Below are 9,253 nucleotides of genomic sequence, written 5' to 3' on the forward strand. Positions count from 1 at the left end.
GCACTTTTAATGCCACCTTAACACATTATCACGTTGAACATCACACGGCATCATCTGAACAAATGTTAAGGACAAATCATTTTCAAGGGAACATTACTTGATAATTAAAGTAAATAACACACAGAAGTGACAATCAACGTGCTCCACCATAATGACGAACATGATCATTGGCTTTTGGTTCCCTATTTGTTGTAGAAGTGGAGGGTCAAATTCGTTGGTTGGTGGCTCCAACAAATATAAAGGTCGCCTAGAATGTATCACAATACTGTATGGGGTACAATCTGTGATGATGAGTTTGGCGAAGTTGATGCACAAGTGTCATGCCGACAACTGGGATACAGGTAACTTCCTTTTTGACTACCTTGATATTATTCTTATACATCCCAAACCCTTGGCATCTTACAGTTAATTGAAGATACATGATTCATATAAGTATAGGCCCACACTCTATCTAGTTTGTATTTTAATGTCACGTTTTATTAATTGCGGCGAGACGCCCAAATGTAGCCTCCATGATAAAATGAAGATGGCAAAGATTTATATGAGAAGCCTTTTTATCATTCCAGTGGGGGTACACCGCATTTGAGAGCTTACTTTGGTGAAGGAGCAGGCCCAATATGGCTTGATGATATGGCATGCAATGGATATGAAAATCAACTGGCAGAGTGTAGTCACAGCGGTTGGGGAAATCACAACTGTGTCCATGGTGAAGATGTATCTGTCTCCTGTAAAGGAGGTGAGCTCGTTCTCTTCAAAAGAATCTTGAACAAAAAATGAAACGCGTCTCCTTTGCTGTAATTGACTGATTGTCATTGAAAAGCTTGCAATTGTACAAAGCATTCTATTCAGAAAACACTTTATAAACATGATATTAAGAGGTTATTTGAAAGTCACACGATTTGAACTTTATTCTTATTCTTAGATAGGGGTTATAATAATAAAAATGTTAAGAAATCGAAATGTTTACATTTTCTGACAAAATGAAGGAAAAGAGACAGACATTGAAACATTTGTAAGGGGTGTGCGCCATTATCGGGCATTAGATTGAAAGTCCTACCCTGAGCTCCAATGATCTAAGACAGTGATGGTCTAACAGAAGGTCTTAAGCCTGAGAAACACGTGCAAGCAAAACAAACCGTTGACAAAATATAAAACGTACACAAAAAAACACACACTGTTAAATAAGTGACAAAAAACGATTAATGAATATCACGTAAGTCGGTTATTTACATTAAACTGTTATTGTTTTGTACAAATGTTATTATGAAATGATATGTGACGTTTTGAGTGAGGTCACGTTGAAATGTCTCATACTCTGTCATCAGTTTGATGTTAATTGAACACTAATGTAACAAAAGGCATGACTCTTTACACTGAGAGTCGACCAAAAAGGGTCATGTTGGTTGAGGCAAAACAACAAAGTGAAATTAGAATATTATTGATGTTATATTATATCCTTTTATATTGTCATGAAAATGTTCACATTGATAATACGCTTTGATTAATATTAAATCTGATACTGTCTTGGGTGTACTGTTTATTTGTAACATTTGTAGTAGATGAACAATTCTGAATGGAAGTTTTCAGAAGGTCAGCAATGCTTGGTGTTATAATTAACAAATTTGTGAATTTCTTTGAAAAGCAAATCAATTAATCCAAATTTATTCAAGCCATAATAAGTATTAAAATATAAACTAAATGTGAGCTTATGAGTGCAAGATTTCCTAGTGTGACAGGTTATGATATAATGTCATTGTCACCTTTCTGGTATTGTGCGAATGACAGGAAGCTATGTACCTGGTATCACAGTCCCTCCACCCAACAGTCTTGAAATAGTTCCTGTTTCTATGTTACGAGCCGCGTTACGAGTAAATATATCAACTACAAAAAAAAAATCCGATAACCCCTGAAACCTTAAAAGTGACATGAACGTGAATTTGCATGAATAATATGCTTATTTCAACCAAAATAACCATAATGCACCTCGATATTCACTACAGCGATTGTGCAGAATTAACCTGTAGAGACCAAAATAAACTGCCTACACACATACATCGATAAATCAATATGGCTTTCCTCCCTGTTGTAGTGTTTACATCGTGTCGAGCGACGACCTCGTCAAGCTGGACAAGAAAGTTGATTAGCTGAGAACGTGTTGACACACATGAGTTTATGTCTATCTGTCTGTCCGTGTGTGTGTGTGTGTGTGTGTGTGTGTGTGTGTGTGTGTGTGTGTGTGTGTGTGTGTGTGTGTGTGTGGGTGTGTGTGTGTCTGTCTGTCTGTCTGTTTTTCACGATAGCTCAAAAACGCCCTCACGAATTCAAGTCAGATTTGTAGACAGATACTGTCTGCAATTGCAAGTATTAGTTAGATTTCGGTTGGTGAGACTTACACATTAATGTGGTAATGAAACATCATTTTATCATACAATGTTCCCTATTTGTTAATATTCCTTTTATTTCGGACTTCCAACATGTCCATGTTCGTAAAAGAAAAGAAGCGCACTTAATATACTGATCTCGTTTAAAATAGAACTAGAATTTGATCTTGGAAAGACCCATGGTGAACACTACCGACAGTGTCGACATATATCAAGAAATATTGCACAAAATGTCGTGAAACGTTTCACTGATTGCAACCTCAAACAATATAATAATACTGTGAGTGGTGGCATGTCAATTATCTGCTCAAGTGCATATTTAATAACCTTTGTAATTAGTGATATAACTCCAAAATTGCTACACCAAATTTGATGATACATGCCTAAAGATATTGATCTGATAGATGTCTAATTGTACTGAGAAGAATTGAGCGTGTCAAGTTAAGAAACAGCTCATTTGTATACTTAAAGAAGTTTGTAATTAGTCATTTGACTCCGTAGATGAAATCTGCAACATAAATAATCTGAGAGATATATGATAGTTCTGTGAAGCGTTCTATTACGTGATGAAACTGCTGTAAACCTCCCGAGCACATTCAGTTCACATCTGGATAGGACTTTGTTTACAAGATCTCGATCCGGATCAGGATGGTATTTTGGTCACTGCCTGAATATCCGAAACGATGCAAGCACATAGTAACACAATTTATTTTGAAATTGAGGCGGGAGCGTCAAGGCTCTTTCACATTTTTATAGATAATAAGTCATTTGTTTTCAAAGCTGTGGCGTTTCCTTTTTGCTTCCAAAACACGTTGAGATCGCAAAGAATCAGTGCTGCTAGACGGCTGTGCGCAACTGTGAGTGTGTAACACTAGCATCTCAACTATAGGGCTTCCACGGAAGTGCACCCCGAGTCTTAAAACGGGTAAACAATGACACAAACAAAATCACTATTGCAAAATCAGTTTTCAAAGAAGAACATCATAATAAGAGTCTCACAAAATATATATCATAAATTTAATGTTAATTGAGTGAAATATGCCGAGTTGGATTAAATTCAAACAACGAAGGGAGGGAAAAACGTCCTGACCGAGAACCGACCTGCTCCATCAAGGTTTCAAGATGGCGTCGCGACAAACTCAACACCATTCCGAAACATTTAAAGAATGAATTTCGAGTAAGGTTAGAATACAACTTAGTAGGAAGGTATGCACCCCGCAAGCAATATTTTACGGAAAATTTTACGGCTGATTGGCAATATTCGTTGGTCAAAAAACGCATTGCCGATCTTTGGTGTCCACCATCTTGATTTTAACAACAAATGCATAGTCGAAAACTTGGCGTTTTCTAAAACAGAACAGAGTAAACGGCACTACCAATGTTTTAAACCTCATGACTGATTGATTTCGCCGACGTCATTTCGATTTCTCCTTATTTCTGCAAATTAAAGGGAAGACGTTTCGTACCACGAGGTGCCTCTTCTAACGTAGCCATCAAATTTAATGGGTGGAAATTAGACAGAAAGACACTGAAAATCATTGACGAAAATCAAGAAAGAAAATACTCTCCATAAACACAGTTATCAGAAATCCTGGCTATAGCAACAACGTTTTCTGGGGAGCAAAGAAAATGGCAATAAATAAATACTCTGTATCGCAAGATATCGCTAAACGCTACTGATGGCCTCCAAAAGCAAGCGTTTACATCTGCAATGCGCTTCGTGCATATGGTAGAGCAACTAACACATTTGGACTATGCTGGTTGTAACTTCAATTAGCATCACATATGTGTCTTTCAGACCTAAATATTCCTATTGCAAAATGGTTTGCCGTTCGTTTGTTGTGAAGGTATCTCTGTACCACCTTCTCTTTATATTGATAAACCACCCGTCTTTGTTTCCCAGAGTATGAGACGCCTGTACTTATCTGCCCGTCCGACATCGAAACAAACACATACCTAGACACACCTTCTGTACAGTTAACATGGCCACTACCAAGTGCCACTGACAATTCTGGTGGTGTCCTAGTGACAGGAAGCCATGAACCTGGTAGTTACTTTACTTTATCTTATTGTCACCCTCGAATGACGCTGTTTCATTTATATTCTTTCCATTTCATACCTCGATTGTCTCTTAGCCTTTACAGATCTTAAGAATTATTTTGTTACCTCTCCACGTGATATCAAAATAAACACATTTCAAGGCACCCCTACCATTCAATTAACAGGGCCTTTTTGATGCCTCTTACAATCATGGTATTGCGCAAACGACAAGGAAGCAATTTAACTTGAGTTACTCTGTATAGGCGTCATATCGGTGTCTTTCAGAGCTCAAGAATCCTATTGAAATACGGCTAACTGCTCGCTTGTAGTGAAGGTAACCCTGTACTACTCTCTCTTTTTCATCGCCAAACCACCGGCCTTGTTTCCTAGATATCGGGACGCCTGTTCTTATCTGCCCGTCCAACATCGAAACAAACACATACCTAGACTCATCTACTGTACAGTTAACATGGCCACTTCCAAGTGCCACTGACAATTCTGGTATTGTCCGAGTGACTGGAAGCCATGAACCTGGTAGTTACTTTACCATTGGCGATACAACAGTGTCTTACGAAGCTGAGGACCCTTCAGGCAACACAGCTAAGTGTTCGTTTGTAGTGAATGTAAAAGGTAAGTTAAAAATAAATAAATTGTTCATATTGTTCTGACATATTTTTCTCAATCACAAAGGCTTACTTTAATTTGTTGTTTATATATTTTAAAATCGATCATTCCAATTAGTTCAAGCCGTTGTAATTATTAAAATGTGAATTGAATGAGGTCTAATGAGTTCAAGACTTTTGAATGTAACAGGTTTTGTTATATTTTATTGTCACTTTCAAATGGCGCTGTTTCATTTATATTCTTTCCATTTCAATCCTCGATTGTCTCTTAGCCTTTACAGATCTCAAAATTATTTTTGTTACCTATCCATCTGATATCAAAACAAAACATCTCAAGGCACGCCTACTATTCAGTTAACAGGGCCTTTTCGATGCCTCGGACAATCTTGGTATTGCGCAAACGACAAGGAAGCAATTTAACTTGAGTTACTCTCTATAGGCGTCATATCGGTGTCTTTCGGAGCTCAAGAATCCTATTGAAATACGGCTAACTGCTCGCTTGTAGTGAAGGTAACCCTGTACTACTCTCTCTTTTTATCGCCAAACCACCGGCCTTGTTTCCTAGATATCGGGACGCCTGTTCTTATCTGCCCGTCCAACATCGAAACAAACACATACCTAGACACACCTACTGTACAGTTAACATGGCCACTTCCAAATGCCACTGACAATTCTGGCATAGTCCGAGTGACTGGAAGCCATGAACCTGGTAGTAACTTTACCATTGGCGTTACAACAGTGTCTTACAAAGCTGAGGATCCTTCGGGCAACACCGCTAATTGTTCATTTGTAGTGAAGGTAAAAGGTAAGTTAAAATAAAGACATTGTTGATAGTGTTCTGGCATAAGTCATTCTCAACCACAATTTAATGGATTACTTCTGTTTGTTTGTTTACATTATGTGCAAATCGATTATTCCAATTAATTCAAGCCGTGATAAGTATTAAAATGTTAATTGAATGAGGTCTAATGAGTGCAAGACTTCGCAATGTGACATGTGTCATATATCTTATTGTCACCCTCGAATGACGCTGTTTCATTTATATTCTTTCAATTTCATTCCTCGAATGCCTCTTAGCCTCTGCAGATCTCAGGAATTATTTTGTTACCTATCCATCTGATATCAAAACAAACACATCTCAAGGCACGCCTGCTATTCAGTTAACAGGGCCTTTACTCTTTGCCTCTGACAATCTTGGTACTGTGCAAATGCCAAGGAAGCAATGTAACTTGCAGTAACTCTCCGGGGTCACATCGGGGTCTTTCGGAGCTCAAGAATCCTATTGAAATACGCATACGGCTAACTGCTTGCTTGTAGTGAAGGTACTTGTGTACCACTTTCTCTTTTTACCGCTTAACCACTTGCCTTGTTTCCTAGATATTGGGACGCCTGTTCTTATCTGCCCGTCCAACATCGACTCAAACACATACCTTGACACACCTATTGTAAAGTTAACATGGCCATTTCCAAATGCCACTGACAATTCTGGTATAGTCCGAGTGACTGGTAGCCATGAACCTGGCAGTTACTTTACCATTGGTGTTACAACAGTGTCTTACAAAGCTGAGGACCCTTCGGGCAACACAGCAAATTGTTCGTTTGTAGTAAAGGTAAAAGGTGAGTTAAAAATAAAGATATTCGGATAGAATTGAAAGGATTCTTAGCCCTACACTTTCATTTATATGTTTGGGAGCTACCATTCTATTTGTAGATTTGTTAAAATTTGATTCATAATGTTTGTTATGGTGCCGACATTTTAAAACAAACTCAGAATTTTTGCTTAACAGCGTAGATTTGTAGATTTGTCTGATAATGTGGAGCTTTTTAGATAGACAAAGATTGTATTGCTTTATATATATATATATATATATATATATATATATATATATATATATATATATATATATATATATAAAATTTTCGGTTGCTTTTCACTTTTGTATTTCCCATGCTTCATTACGATAAAAAATGAAAGGCAATTGCAGCGTGCACGTCATTGAATATCATTCTCAATCATACAGCTTAAACTACATCAAGCTTAACGTTTATGTTGAAGATTAACTGCATCACTAGTGATCATCCATTGAATAAATATGTTTCTCGAAGCGGATTTGAATAAGTGGCAGAATATAAACGTTTTGCACTGATCTTCCGTAAAGACGAACATATCATAAAGAGATTCTTTTCATATAAAACACAACAAAAAGTCTTTGATTTCGATTCATTTCATCTTTAGGTTCCACCTCATGTGTAAATATTAAAGAAAGAAGGAACGATGAAATTTTGAATCAAACATTCGTGTATGAAAAGAGAATAATTATTATTCATCCTTTTGGATGTGATACTTATGAATTCTCCTTAAAGTTTCATATGAATCACATCCCAAAACATGTGAGTCGTACATTGAGTTATGTAAAATCAAAGTTTACGATTGTATTACAAGGGAACATACCAATATTATCAATAGCCTTACAAATATCTTAAATACATTGTTGTCTTAGTCTTCGATCGAAACATTGAAATAAAATTTACTATTTTCCAAGACTTTGCTCGCTTCTGGTCCTTTTCTTCTTAGAGCAATTATAAATGCTGACCTTCATTGCCTTAGTGTCTTGTGAGTTTTTACATTTCCCACATTTTGGTGAGGGCAGAAATCATCGATTGCCTGCTAACCCCTGTAATATTTACTTACATTTCATTTTTACCTTGCTTTGAAATTATGTGAAACCGATGTAGCTCTCATGAGACCTCTGATTGCTAATTGGGACACAACGGAAGGGGGAATACCCACAACTCAGGTGAGCAATAGTCAATGACAACGCATAGTACACTTTAAAATATTTATTTCTAAGGGAAGGTTAATCTTAAATGTCTTTATTATTGGATGTTGTGTTACTGTGTTCATAACCAATCGAGCCCATTACTAATTCAAACATTAACGGGAAAATTTACCTTGAAAGTTGATTTGGAATATTAAACTGATATGATCATTGAAAGGCTTTTGGGACAATGTTATTCACTTTCACTCACTGGCTAATAAAAAGCGGTGTACTCAAATAAAGGAAGTGACGTTGTAAACTTGGTCATTGAAGCAGTCGACGTGTGTAACTGCAAGCTTTTCCACTTATAGAATGGCTACAGAATATAGGGGCCAAGAACTCGATGTCGATGTTTAAGTCGAGCAGAAATATAGTTTTCTGCGAATATCAGTTTGAAAAGGGCTGCTTTTAACGAGTGTTGCAAGCCCAACTACTGAACTATCCAGCCCCAAGTGCGTGGTTTGAACATATGGGTTTGAAGTATACGTACGCTCACGTACGCTCAGGCACTAGAAACGAAACGCTGTACACAGGACCGCCGGTTTGAGGCAATCATGGCCACATCAGGGTGTTCTGTAATTCATTAAAATGCTCGCACTTTTAGAATTAATGTCGATCTCTTTACAGCATTGGCATTACATCGGCGTCGGCATGTTTTCACAGCGATTGCAGCACCACATGCATGATTGATCGCCGCGAGGAATTTGAATTTCGTCATCGGAGCTAGAATAGTCACTTTCCGACTCGTGTCGCTGTAACTTTCTGACGATATCAGTCATGGATCATCGATTGATCGTTCAGGTTCGAAGTTATTGCCGACTATCTTCGCCATTATGATTTTCAGTCGAGCGCTGTGGTTTGCGTACCGCGTACGCGTCCTTTACTTGACATAGACGAGCTTGGCTGTAAGTCACCTCGCTTTGAACTCGCTCTGTACAAGAAGACGAGCAAGTTTGATACGTCACTTCCGGTTCCCGTGCGTTCAGCTTGTGGCCACTAGGCTATTACGCACAAGTGAAAGTCAATGAAACCAACGCTATTCTGTTTATTTTTGACTAAATAACTACCTGATTACCTAAGAAAGGCTGGGTAAATTTCCCCTTTAAGAGTGACGCTTCGTTGAGATTTTTTACTCTTTCCAATGTACAGATGATTGAATCCCTGGAAAGATTATCTGATACGATTTCTCAGCTCTCCAATGCGAATGTTTCTGCAGAAGACGCCCGGACTCTGGCTCAAGGTGAGCGCTCTCATTTAAAAGTTATTGTTAATGAAAACATTTATGACACCTTTTATACATTTATACATATTTGTTTAGAGGTATTGTCAACAAATGGAAGAGATTCGGGTAATTACAAGGCGTCAAATCAATAGTCCCACCCTCGGATGA

The sequence above is a fragment of the Ptychodera flava genome, chromosome 3, assembly GCF_041260155.1.
Source record: "Ptychodera flava strain L36383 chromosome 3, AS_Pfla_20210202, whole genome shotgun sequence".
Lineage (NCBI taxonomy): Eukaryota > Metazoa > Hemichordata > Enteropneusta > Ptychoderidae > Ptychodera > Ptychodera flava.